Below are 11,778 nucleotides of genomic sequence, written 5' to 3'. Positions count from 1 at the left end.
TTGAATGGAGGAAGTGGATGTTCAGTGACCTTGTTGGAAAAACCCAGTGCTAACGCGTTACAGCAGGTGGCAGCCTTTCCCTGAGAGAGAGGAAGAGCTAATGCAAACCTGGCTTCCATTTGAACAGTTTAGTTTTGTGGTTTTTTTCTAATACAAGTACCAGGACTTGAATCGATGGATTTATTATAGAAGGAAGGGGAGCAGGAGCCTGAACTCTGGCATGGTGGGTGTGGGCATCTTTGGGTGATGGCCCCAGAGCTACTGTCTCTAAAGAGTTGGTGGCTGCCCCAGGAGAGTCTGGCCAAGTTCAGACACTACCAAGTATGGTGGGCACAAGTGTCAGCACGAGGTTCAGAATGGGGCTCTAAAGAGGAGTCCGCAGGACAACACAGAATTGCCCCCAGAGACACCCCTAGAACATGTGTGCTGGAGAGGCATTGGATGAGCCGGAGTACCCCCTTTTCATTCCACATCAGCAAACAGCCTTTTAAGCTAACCTGCCAAGTTAGAAAATATATTGGGTTATTTGGACACAAATTTGCAAAGTTCTTAGTTGGAAGTCAGACTTGGAGGATAATCTTGACACCAGAAATCTGTCTGCTCTGTCTTCACCCTGGCAGGATTATACTTACCATTTGTGATGGTTACTATTGTCAACGTGACAGGATCTAGAAGCCCCCAGCAGAGAAACTTCTGGGCATGTCTGTGAGGGACTTTCTAGTTCAGTTTAACTTAAGTGGGAAGTAACTTAAGTGGGAAGACCCTCCAACTCTCCACCTGGCAGCATCATGCCGTGGGTTTGCCTCTAAGAGTGAATAAACAGGTGAGAGCAAGCTGATCACCTGTGTATGTGATACAATGTGACTATGTGATACAATGTGACTTGTGATACAATGTGACTATAAAAACAATGTGACTGTGGATACAATGTGACTGTAGATACAATGTGACTATGGAAACAACGTGACTATGTGATACAATGTGACTATGTGATACAATGTGACTATGGATACAATGTGACTATGGAAACAATGTGACTATGGATACAATGTGACTATGTGATACAATGTGACTATGGAAACAATGTGACTATGTGATACAATGTGACTATGGATACAATGTGACTTCTCTGCTAGGATGGACTGTATCTTTAACCCAGAGGCCAAACAAACACTTCATCTCTTAAGCTGCTTGTATCGTGAATTTTGTTGCAATAATATGAAAAGTAATGAGTTTTTTATTTATCAAAAAAAATGCCACTACCTGGCACACACCTTTAATCCCAACACTCTAGAGGCAGAGGCATTGGATCTCTGAGTTTGAGGCCAGCCTGGTCTACAGAGCAAGTTCTAGGACAGCCAAGGCTACACAGAGAAACCCTGTCTTGAAAAACCAAAACCAAAAATAAACAAATAAATACAAATTTAAAAAGAAAGAAGAAAATGCTCTAGGGCTGGAGAGATGGCTCAGCATTTCAGAGAGTGTAAGAGTTTGGTCTCAGCACCCTGGCCAGTTGGCTCTCAACTGCCCCTAACTCCAGGGCTCCTCTGCCCTCTTCTGGCTTCCACGGCAAGTGTACTCATATGCGCATGCCCCAGTGCAGACACACACACACACACACACACACACACACACACACACACACAATTAAAAGAAAAAATGCTATGTAGAAAAGGATGCTATTTGAAACACTGTGAATGAGGAGACATATATACAGGAATGTCCCTATAGTTCCTGTAGATGAGTCCACTGTGCCCAAAAGAGATGTGATTAGATTAGAAAAGGAACTGAGCGGGGCTGGTGCAGATTAGTGAAATTAGTATGAATTAAAGAAAATTAAAACTAAGTTTGGTTCCTCAGTTACACCAGCCACACTTCGAAAGCTCAGTCGTCATGTTTATCTGTCACACAGCATACATAGATGACCATTTCTGACATCAAAGAAGTGCTACTGAATAGCAATGGCCTAGGACTGAAGACCAGAAGTGTTGCTGCGTTAAGAGACAGGGTTGTTTAGAACAGCCCCTCCAGGCAGTACTGATTCTTGTAGGAAAAGTTCCTGGGGATGACAGGAGACTCAACAAGGCCTCTCGCCATCCTGCCAGCAGCCGGCCTCACACAGTAGCACTGCAGACACAAGGAAGCCCTCTGCTGCGGGCGGGCGGGACACTCCGCTCTACTGCACAGCTCCCTGAGGTTTGCATGGACCTGTCAACAAGGGTACCGCTCTTTTCTCTCCACTTAGCAGATGAAGAAACTGTGGCAGAGAAGGGCTTTGGTGATACACCCACGGCTACTCGGCTTACAAGGAACAGCCGAAATACAAACCTACGTTGTTCCGGGCTATCTGTGATAGAGAGAATGCTTGCTGCATGTGAGAGAAATTTGCTTTTGACTCCTTTCTCTAAGGCAGGGCCAACTCTTAGGTTTTCTGACACACACCATGTTTCGGGCTTCCTACCAATACTGTAGAGTAATGACAATTTTCCTCCAAGGTAGATTGTGAGTCACTTCCTGCCCCCAGAGCAGACTGCTGTCTTCACTGCCCAGGGGAAGTTGGTTTCTCAGAAGTTCACCTTTTAGAGAAACAAGTCTTTGGGGGTGAAAATTCCAAAGTAAAATGTTCTTAGAAAGAAAATGAAGACAAGATGTATGTGGGAAAATGCCTTTTCTCTAGGAAGTAAAATTATGAGAAATGATTTTCCTGTTACTCTTTGTTTTGAAACTTTTATAAGAATGAAAACAAAACAAAAACAAAAAACCTCAAAGCCAGACACTGTATCATCATAAAAATTGTGAATTGTTTATCACTGGACTTCTGACAATAGAGTAAATGCTTTAAATTGAATACTAAATACTTCAGCCAACTGCAAGGAGCTATAGAAGTCAATTGTAAGGTCTAAAAAGGACATTAATCAGGGCTGGGGATTTAGCTCAGTGGCAGAGCGCTTGGGTTCAGTCCTCAGCTCTGAAAAAAAAGGGACATTAATCAGGGCTGGGTAGATGGTGGCTGAAGTGCTCACCACACAAGTGTGAGGACCCAAGTTCTGATCCTCAGCACCCCACAAGAAAAACTCCCAGAGTGGTGGCGCTCTGACCAGCCAGTGGAGACAAAGCAATGATCTCCAGGTCCAATGAACACCCAGATCAAAAACGAAGGCAGAGAAGCAATTGAGGAAGACATCCTGACATCAATACACACACACACACACACACACACACACACACACACACACACACACACAGAGACACCGAACAATGTCTGGGAACTCAGATGTGAACTCTGCTGTTTTGTGACCATGGTCTTGTGTAATGTCATATACTTCAAAGATAAAAGACGATGAGAAAGTCTGTGAATCACACTATTATCATTGGCATGATGCAACCTCTAAACACAAACCTGGCATGGAGATAAAGAGGGGGGCGCCTCTGGAGCTGTGACACGTCTATTCTTTCAAGATAAGACTGATCCTCAGGGTACTGCACACTGGACAGCATGGAGAACGCTCAGCCATTGCCTGGTCGTCTTCTCCTGTGAAACCCAAAAATCAAAATTCTAAGTTAATCAAAACTGTGATAGTCTGTGTGTCTTCATAGGAAGGCATGGATTTCAAAGTTGATATATTTTTATTTTATGTTTGAGAGGAGCCTCACTATTTGGTTAGGCTGGGCTCCAACTCGCCATCCTCTGGCCTCAGCCTCTAGAGCGCTGGGATTACAGGCACTGCCACACCTGGCTTTTTTGAAGTTTGTATACATTTAAAGATAGTCCTACATAATTAAATTTGGTGTACTTTTTAAACATTTCTTGATATTCTTCTAGTTAAATCCTTAGGTGAGTTCACTATAGCCAAACATTCTCAAATATCTAAGTACCCTGGGTACCGCTCATAGAACCATTCACTTTAATGTGCAGAGAAGGGATTTTAAGTACCCACAGCTCCCTCTGAGGAAGCAGCAAGAGACTGGAGGCCCAAAGATCAGGCTCCACCCCCAGTCCCCAGCCCCGCCTCTTAGACTTCTGTTTAAAACCACGCTTCCTGTTTGGAGTCCTTGAGGCTAGGCTGCTGTAGTCTTACAGCTGAGAAAAACAACGGACACATGACTTCCGGTAGCCAGGAGGTCAGGAAGAGCGAACAGGGCAGCGGCCACACACCGCAGGGGTGTGAGGAGTGGGTCAAACAGGCCTTCTGAGAAACAAGGCCGTCAGCTTTGCCCACACCCACCTCTGCTGCCAGAGGACAGGCCTGGCAGCCTCAAAAAGGAAGATGGAATCAGACCGGCCCCTTGTGCTTCTTGTTTGGCTGAGACCAACTTGAAACAAACAAATCCTAGATCAGTTCACTTAAAAATGAGAAGAAAACACCCACCTTGAGGCCATGTATTCTCCCACAGGCAAGTTCTGTCGCCGGACAGTACCAAATAACACACCTGTACCAACTAATGGTCTTCCCCGATGCCTTGGAGTTACCAGCTTGTCTTCTGTATTCTTTTTTTCTCATAGAGAATATTATTTTAAATAACTGGTCTTTTTGCTTGATGGAAATAACCAAGCTAGGTTTGCTGATGATATGAAATTGCACATCCCCCCACCACACACACACCCTTTCAGGTCTAATTTGATGAATGTAGCTTTACAAGGGCATCCATTTGATCCTGTATTCGCATTCTTTGGCATCCCGTGGATGTGGGCTTTGCTCAAGTGTCTCTGAAACTTAGAAGGACTAGCCTTGGTTCCCACTCTGACACCTACTTACATAGATTGCCTCGAAGAGTAGCCACCCCATCTCACCCACAGGATGGATAAACTTCAAAAGAAAGAGGTGGAGCTAGATCTCTGTTCCTCCAACTCTTTTGGACGCTTGAGTGCAAGGAAGACTTCATTCTCTCTGGGGATCCCAGCATGTGACCGCCCACGCCTGGGCTTTTCCTGTCCTATTTCATTCTTTTCCTCCCTCATCATCAGCATTAGTGAAGAGCATGGCAAGACTGACGCCACAGCCAGCGTTCTACTGTATCTAAATACACTAAGTACAGAATCTTTCCCTGAATGTGTGTGTGTGTTCGTGTGTATGTGTGCACACACATATGGACGTTTATACATGTGGAGGCCAGAGGACAACTTGAGGGGCCCTTCTCCTTGTTCTGGGGACAGAGTCTCCCCCTTGGGACCTGGGGCTCACCTAATAGGCCAAGCTAGCTGCCTGCTGAGTCCTGGAGAACTACCTGTTGGCTACCCTCCCAGTGCTGGGATTGTAAGTGTGCAGCACCTTGCCCAGCTTTTAGCAGGGTCCTGGGAGTGAACTCGGGTCTCTGTCCTCATGCTCGCTTGCTCGCTAAGTAATTTGCTTACTGAACTGGGGCCCTGCTACTCTCCCCAAGTTTGTGTTTTTGAAAATGTATAATGCTGTTTTATGGATGTAGATATTAAAATTCTATACCCTTCAATGGCTCCCATCCTATTTATTTTACTCTAAGGCTAGGCTGGCTTGAAACTAAGAAGTCCATGCTGACCTCAAATTTATGGTGATTCCCCTGCCTCAGCCTCCTGAGTGCTGAGATTCTGAGATGTGAGCCACCACATGTGGCCATTTCCTCTCTCTCTCTCTCTCTCTCTCTCTCTCTCTCTCTCTCTCTCTCTCTCTCGCTCTCTCTCTCTCTCTCTCTGTAGGGCTGTTTTAAAGTCCTTTCTGCTTTCTCTTACGCTTATCTAGCCCTCTTGTCTCCTGACTGGTGTATAAGTTCCCATGTCACGTAGGTATGATTGTCCTATCTCATCTCTGAGTGATGTCACACAGGGTGCCTTTAACTCTCCTCTGCCACAGATGCCCCATGACGGACATATTTCTGCCTGCCTCCTCATGGCCCTGTGCAGAGGGGGCTTCTGAGTCATGGGTTTACTCATACTCATGTGAGGCCAGAGAGCTCTCTAGAATAGCTGTAGGCATACACACTCCTACCACCAGCCAACAAGAGGTTTTGTTTTCACACATTTTTGAAGACTGTCATGATTATCCAGTTTCCCAGTTTTTTTTTTTTTTTTTTTTTTTTTTTTTTTTTTTTTTTTTTTTTTTTTTTTTTTTTACAAATCAATAGGCATTAAGTGGCACCTTAGATACTTTTAACTGCTTTCTAATAGGTTTTCTGTACCCCACAACAGGTTTCTCCGCTGATGCAGTAAGCCAGATCAGGCCAAACTAAAAAGGTAAAAGACCAGGTTTCTTTTGGGCAAAACCACTCCCGGGTGAGTCCTCCAGTCCCCAGAGACAGAGGCAGGAGAAGAAGCAGGAGAAAATCACAGGGCTGAACTAAAGCAGGGAGCTTAAATACCCTGCAGGCCCTCGAGGGGGTGATGGCGTGTCCTACATCAGCTGGGTTTGTGCCCAGTTATGATGCTTTAGGTGGGGATTGGGCCGCTGGCAACTTCAGGGGAGGAAGCTGCCCCTGTTGCCAAGAAGGTGAACTGGGTTTTCGGTGGCTCTTCTCTGTTAGAGGTTCTCTGAGTGCAGGGTTTGGAGAGAGAGGAATGGGACTTCTGCGGGAACGAACTGGAGGTTCCAGCCAAACACTTTCCTGGTTGCTGCCAACTCCGAACTTCTCTTCACCGCGAAGCATTTGTGTTTCTGCTTCTGAGACCTGGCTGCTTTGACCTCCGGCAGCATTTCTGTCGTGTGCCTTGTCTGCTTTACAAGAGCTCCTTTTCCTTTGCAAGCTAGGCTTCAGCTCCCCATTGGTTTGAGACTTTAGAAATATTCCTTCCCAGCTGTCCTCTATGTGCCTCCGTTGGTGATGGTCTTCATTCACAATCTTAACATTTGCTGCAGCCAAATCTTCAAGCTTTTATTTTTGTGGCTTGTGCTTTTTTGAATGCAGTTAACAAAGCTCCCCGCCTAAAAGTCTCAAACATGCATTCTGCATGTTTCTCTACTAGCCTTATCATTTTGTGGCTTTATAATAAATAAAGCATGAGAACATTATTACTGGATGCTTCTGACATTTACACATTCTAGAAACTTAGTAAGTCCTTTTCATGCCTGTTTCCACCTCTGGAAACAGAGGTCCTGTTCTTTGGTAGTGAAATGAGGGACTCCTCCGGTGGGGACGATGGAGAGGCTGAGAAGGCCCAAGAGGTTGTCTGGTCAAGGGCATCAGCAGCGCCGGGCATATAAATGCCCTGCTGAGAGACAGGAGTTAGGTTCCCCAGGAAGACAGATAGGGAGACCAGCCATGGATAAATAATAAAGAGGATGAACTTCTAAGATGGCTGCCTTCTTCATCCTCCTGACCAGAGACAAAAACCTGTCAGCTTACAACGAAGGCCTAGTGGGCTTTTTCTCTTACCAGTAGAGACCCGCCCCCTTGCCTGTGGAGAGTTCAAGGCCAGGCCAGGATGTTTTAACCCCAAACTTGTGGACCTATCAGCCTCCTCTCTGCCTTCATTCAAACTGCCAGCCCTAAACTTGGGGGAGAAGACACCTCAAAGACCCTGAAACACCTAGTCCTCAAGGAGAGGCTGAGCATGGGCTTCTGGAGTCTTCCATCTGCGCTGCAGAGGGTCTTTCTCTGTGTGCCATGCTGTGTGTGCATTTCCTCACCTCACAGCCTTTCTCCCACAGCTGGCTCTGCCAGCTCACAAAAAATGGCATGGAGACTTGTTATTAATTATAGAAGCTTGGCCTATAGCTTAGGCTTGTTTCTAACTAGCTCTTATAACTTAAATTAACCCATTTCTATTAATCTATGTGTTACCACATGACTTGTGGCTTTCACCTCTCCTCCTGCATGTCTTGTTCCCTTTGCATCCAGCTGGCGACTCCACCTTTCTTCTTCCTAGAGCTCTCTCTGTCCAGAAGTCCCTGCTATACCTCCTGCCTAGCTATTGGCCATTTAGCTTTTTATTAAGCCAGTCACAGTGACACATCTTTACACAGTGTAATCAAATATCTTGCAACACCAGGGGCTTCCATTCATTCCTCCAGATCTGCTTTCAACCCCACTCCTCTGCCCTGAGAGGCTGATCTCTACGATTGCACCTCTTTTCCTCTGTGGTTCTCAGCTGGATTTAGCCAATGGAACTCCTGGTTAAAGACCAGAGAATGGAGAATAATGAGACCAATGGGGACCTTGTTTTTTCTTAGCTAAACCGGGTATGTATGGCCTGCCCCTTGAGTAAGGGCATTGTTCCTCTGAGGTGGTCTGCTCCAAGTGGCACCCGTTCCCAGGCTGTGTAATCAGTTTCTGTATTCTTCTCTAATCACCGTGACAAACGCCTTCCAGGAGCAGCTGAAGCTAGAAAGCTCCACGCAGGCTCCCTCACAGCCGTGGCTTTGCTCCATCACGGCAGGGAGAGCGTGGCTGAGCGCATGGCCCTGGGAAGGTGTGGCGAGGCTTCTTCACACCTCAGTAAATCAGAAAACAGAGTGCAGGGGCTGGCACTAGGAGCCAACATCACACTGAAGGGCCAGCCCCAGCAAGACACTGCTGCTAACTGGTCCAGCTGAAGAGACACCACGACCTCTTGAATCAGTGCCACCAGCCGGGGAACAAGCGTTTCAACACGGCAGCCTGTGGGGGACATTTCACACTCAAGCACCACCCTCAGGGCCCAAGGGAACCCAGCAGTCTGCCGCTTCTGAGGGCGAGCTCCTAGGCTGGCCCTTCAACGTCCAGCAACTGCCCCCCAACTGCGCTATAAACAGTCCCGTTGAAAATCACCTCTGTCTAGGGGTCAGAGTCAGTGGTAAAGGGCAGGCACAAGGCCCCAGGTTTGATCCTCAGCCCAGAAGAAAGAAAAGAAGGGAGGCAGGGTGGGAAGAAGCAGCAGCAGCCAGGGAAAGAAGGACCTTTCCTCAAATTACCCCCCCCCACCTTCTTTTTTACCCTAACTTGAAAAAGAAGTCAATCAAAATTCGTATTGCATGATAATATCTCTTATACTTAAAAAATGAATTTTCTTAGACTAAATAATTGTCATCACACATTTACCCATTCCGCATTCATCCCATAACACATTATCCCAATGTGAACCAACAACTACTGTACTAGGTCCGCCCTGTGTTCAGAAAAACTCAGATCTGGCCCATCTCACCATCCAGTGCCTTCTTTCTCTATTAGGGCTCTCTTACTGGAGATTTCTCCCATAGGGAGGATATGGCTATAATAAGCTTTGATGTTCTCTGAATCAGTATGATATATTGTCAAGAATGTTCGCTTTGAAAAGAGGCCTTTAGGGGAAAACATGGCGTTCTAATGATGGAAACAGTGGACGTCAGGACACAGGTATAAAGGATATGTGACCTCATCTACTCTGACACACTAACCAAACAGCCATCGATGTTTCCACATCTTTCTTTTTTTTTTTTTTTTTTTTTTTTTTTTTTTTTTTTGGTTTTTCGAGACAGGGTTTCTCTGTGTAGCTTTGCGCCTTTCCTGGAGCTCACTTGGTAGCCCAGGCTGGCCTCGAACTCACAGAGATCCGCCTGGCTCTGCCTCCCGAGTGCTGGGATTAAAGGCGTGCGCCACCAACGCCCGGCTCTGTTTCCACATCTTTCTTCCAAACTGTATCCTCACTAAGAACGGTGAGTGAGACTGGCCCCCATAGGCTCGTGTATTTGCATGCTTAGGCTCCAGCTGATGAGCTGTCAAGGAAGGATTAGGAGGTGTGACTGTTGGAGGAGCTGTGCCACTGGGGATAGGCTTTGAGGTTTTAAAATCCCACAGCAGGCCCAGTCTCTTTGTCTGTCTGTCTCTCTCTCTCTCTCTGCCTGCTGCCTGCAGATCAGGATGTAGCCCTCAATCACTTCTCCAATGCTACGTTTGCCGCCACGCTCCTTCCCATGATGGTAATGAACTCATCCTCCGACACTGTAAGCAAGCCTCCAATTGAATGTTCTCTTCTGTGAGAGCTGCCGTGGTCATGGTGTCTCTTCACAGCAACAGGACAGTGACTGAGGCGGACAGGAACTTTAAAGCCAAGCGGTGCGACACGGGCCTAGAATCTCAGTACTTAAAAGGCAGAAGCAAGAAGACTGTGAGTTTCGAGCCAGCCTGGGTTCCACGGTGAGACCCTGTTCTAGGCTGCTCCCCGCTGCTGTGGTAAAACACTGAGCAAAAGTAACTCGGGAAGGAACGGGTTTTGTGTACCGTGTAGGTCACAGTCCATCAAGAAAGAAGCCGAGGCAGGGAGTGAGGCAGAGCCACAGAGGGAGGCTGCTTACCGGCTTTCATCCCCTGGATTTCATCCCCTGGCTGGCTCAGCTGCCGTTCTTATTATACAGGCTGGGCCCCCCTGACCAGCCGCTGCACCACCCACTGTGGGCTGGGCCCTCTCGCATCAATTAGCAATCAAGAAAATGCCCTGAAAGACACGCCCACCGACCAATCTCATGGAGGCGATTCTCAGGCAAGGTTTCCTCTTTCCAAGTGTGTGTAGTTGACAACCAAGATCTGCCATCACATCCTGTTCCCAGCTACATTAACAAGTTGATAATAAAGTCCTGGCTGCCATTTTGGCCTTCATTTGGGACTTCCCAGTGTACCTCTCAGCCATTCAAAGTATTAAATAACATATCAAGGAGAGCTCAGTTTCCAGACTTGAGAAAACAAGAACTACCCAGGAATCACCAGTGAGTGTTAGGAGGGATTTAGAAGTCACTAACAGAGCCTCTGTTTACTTCTGGTCCCTCCTCGGCTCTGCCTCCTCAGCCTAGCTCAACAGGAAAGAAATTAAGGAATAACTCTCAGCAATCAGGGAACCCTAAAACAGTGGTTAGTCCATACCAAAGCCCACACAAACCACTCAGATTTTACCCTTGCCAAGAAAGTTGATAGCTACGATCTGAGACCAACATCTACTTGATCTGAGCTGGTTATTTTAAAAAGCAGCCTATATATAGATGACAAGCTGTCTCCTAGCTCAGTTCCTTGCTAGAAGAGCACATCATCCCCGTGATTCCTTTACACAGAGATTAGTGTGTCTGAACAGCGAAATCAAACACTAGTCTTATGGGGTTAAAAAACATTGTCTTCAGGTAGGGACGTAACTCGGAGGTGGAGTTTTGTCATATACAAGGCCCTGGGTTCAATTCCCAGCTCGTCCTTCTCCTCTGCTTGTAATTCGTTTCAGTCCAAAGCATTTACTGAGTGTTTACTGTGTGCCAGGCTAGGAACACGACACGGAAAAGGCCGAGCCAAGGCCCTAAGAAGGTTGGTTGCCTTCCGAGTGGGGAAGCGAGAGCCCACAAACATAAACAAATAAGGCGCGCAGCTGCGGTAACTGAGGGCGACTGGGGCAGTATGGCAGAGGGGACCTAGGTGACAGGATCTGGCAGGGGACAGTCTGAGGGAGTGCTGCGTCAGTACAGACACTCTGAGTGCAAAGGGATCCTGGGAGAAAGGAGCCTCGAGGTTCACAGGCAGTGTGGCTGCAGCAGAGAGAGAGGAAATGGGAAGGAGAGGCCGGGCCACACCGAAGCCGATGAGACGATGCGCGGCGAAGAGCCGCGAAACTCCGAGGTGATAGACACTGAAGAGTTTTACAACGAGCACTGTGGTACCTGGAGATTGGAGGAGGTCAAACAAGGAAGAAGGAGGTCAGGGAGGCAATTGGGGCAGAAGTCCAGGTGACAGGTAGTGTGGCCTGGGGTTGTAGTGGCAAGGTTGACGTTGGCCCCGATGGCGGCTCTGTGGGAATTAGAAAGGGCCCTTTAGCGGCTCTGACAGCCAAGAGGTGGGACGTGAAGACGGGCAGCGCAGCAGGACCATCTTACATCAGCACAG

The sequence above is a fragment of the Peromyscus maniculatus genome, chromosome 10, assembly GCF_049852395.1.
Source record: "Peromyscus maniculatus bairdii isolate BWxNUB_F1_BW_parent chromosome 10, HU_Pman_BW_mat_3.1, whole genome shotgun sequence".
NCBI classification, from domain to species: domain Eukaryota; kingdom Metazoa; phylum Chordata; class Mammalia; order Rodentia; family Cricetidae; genus Peromyscus; species Peromyscus maniculatus.
Note: the sequence above shows the minus strand (reverse complement) of the source record.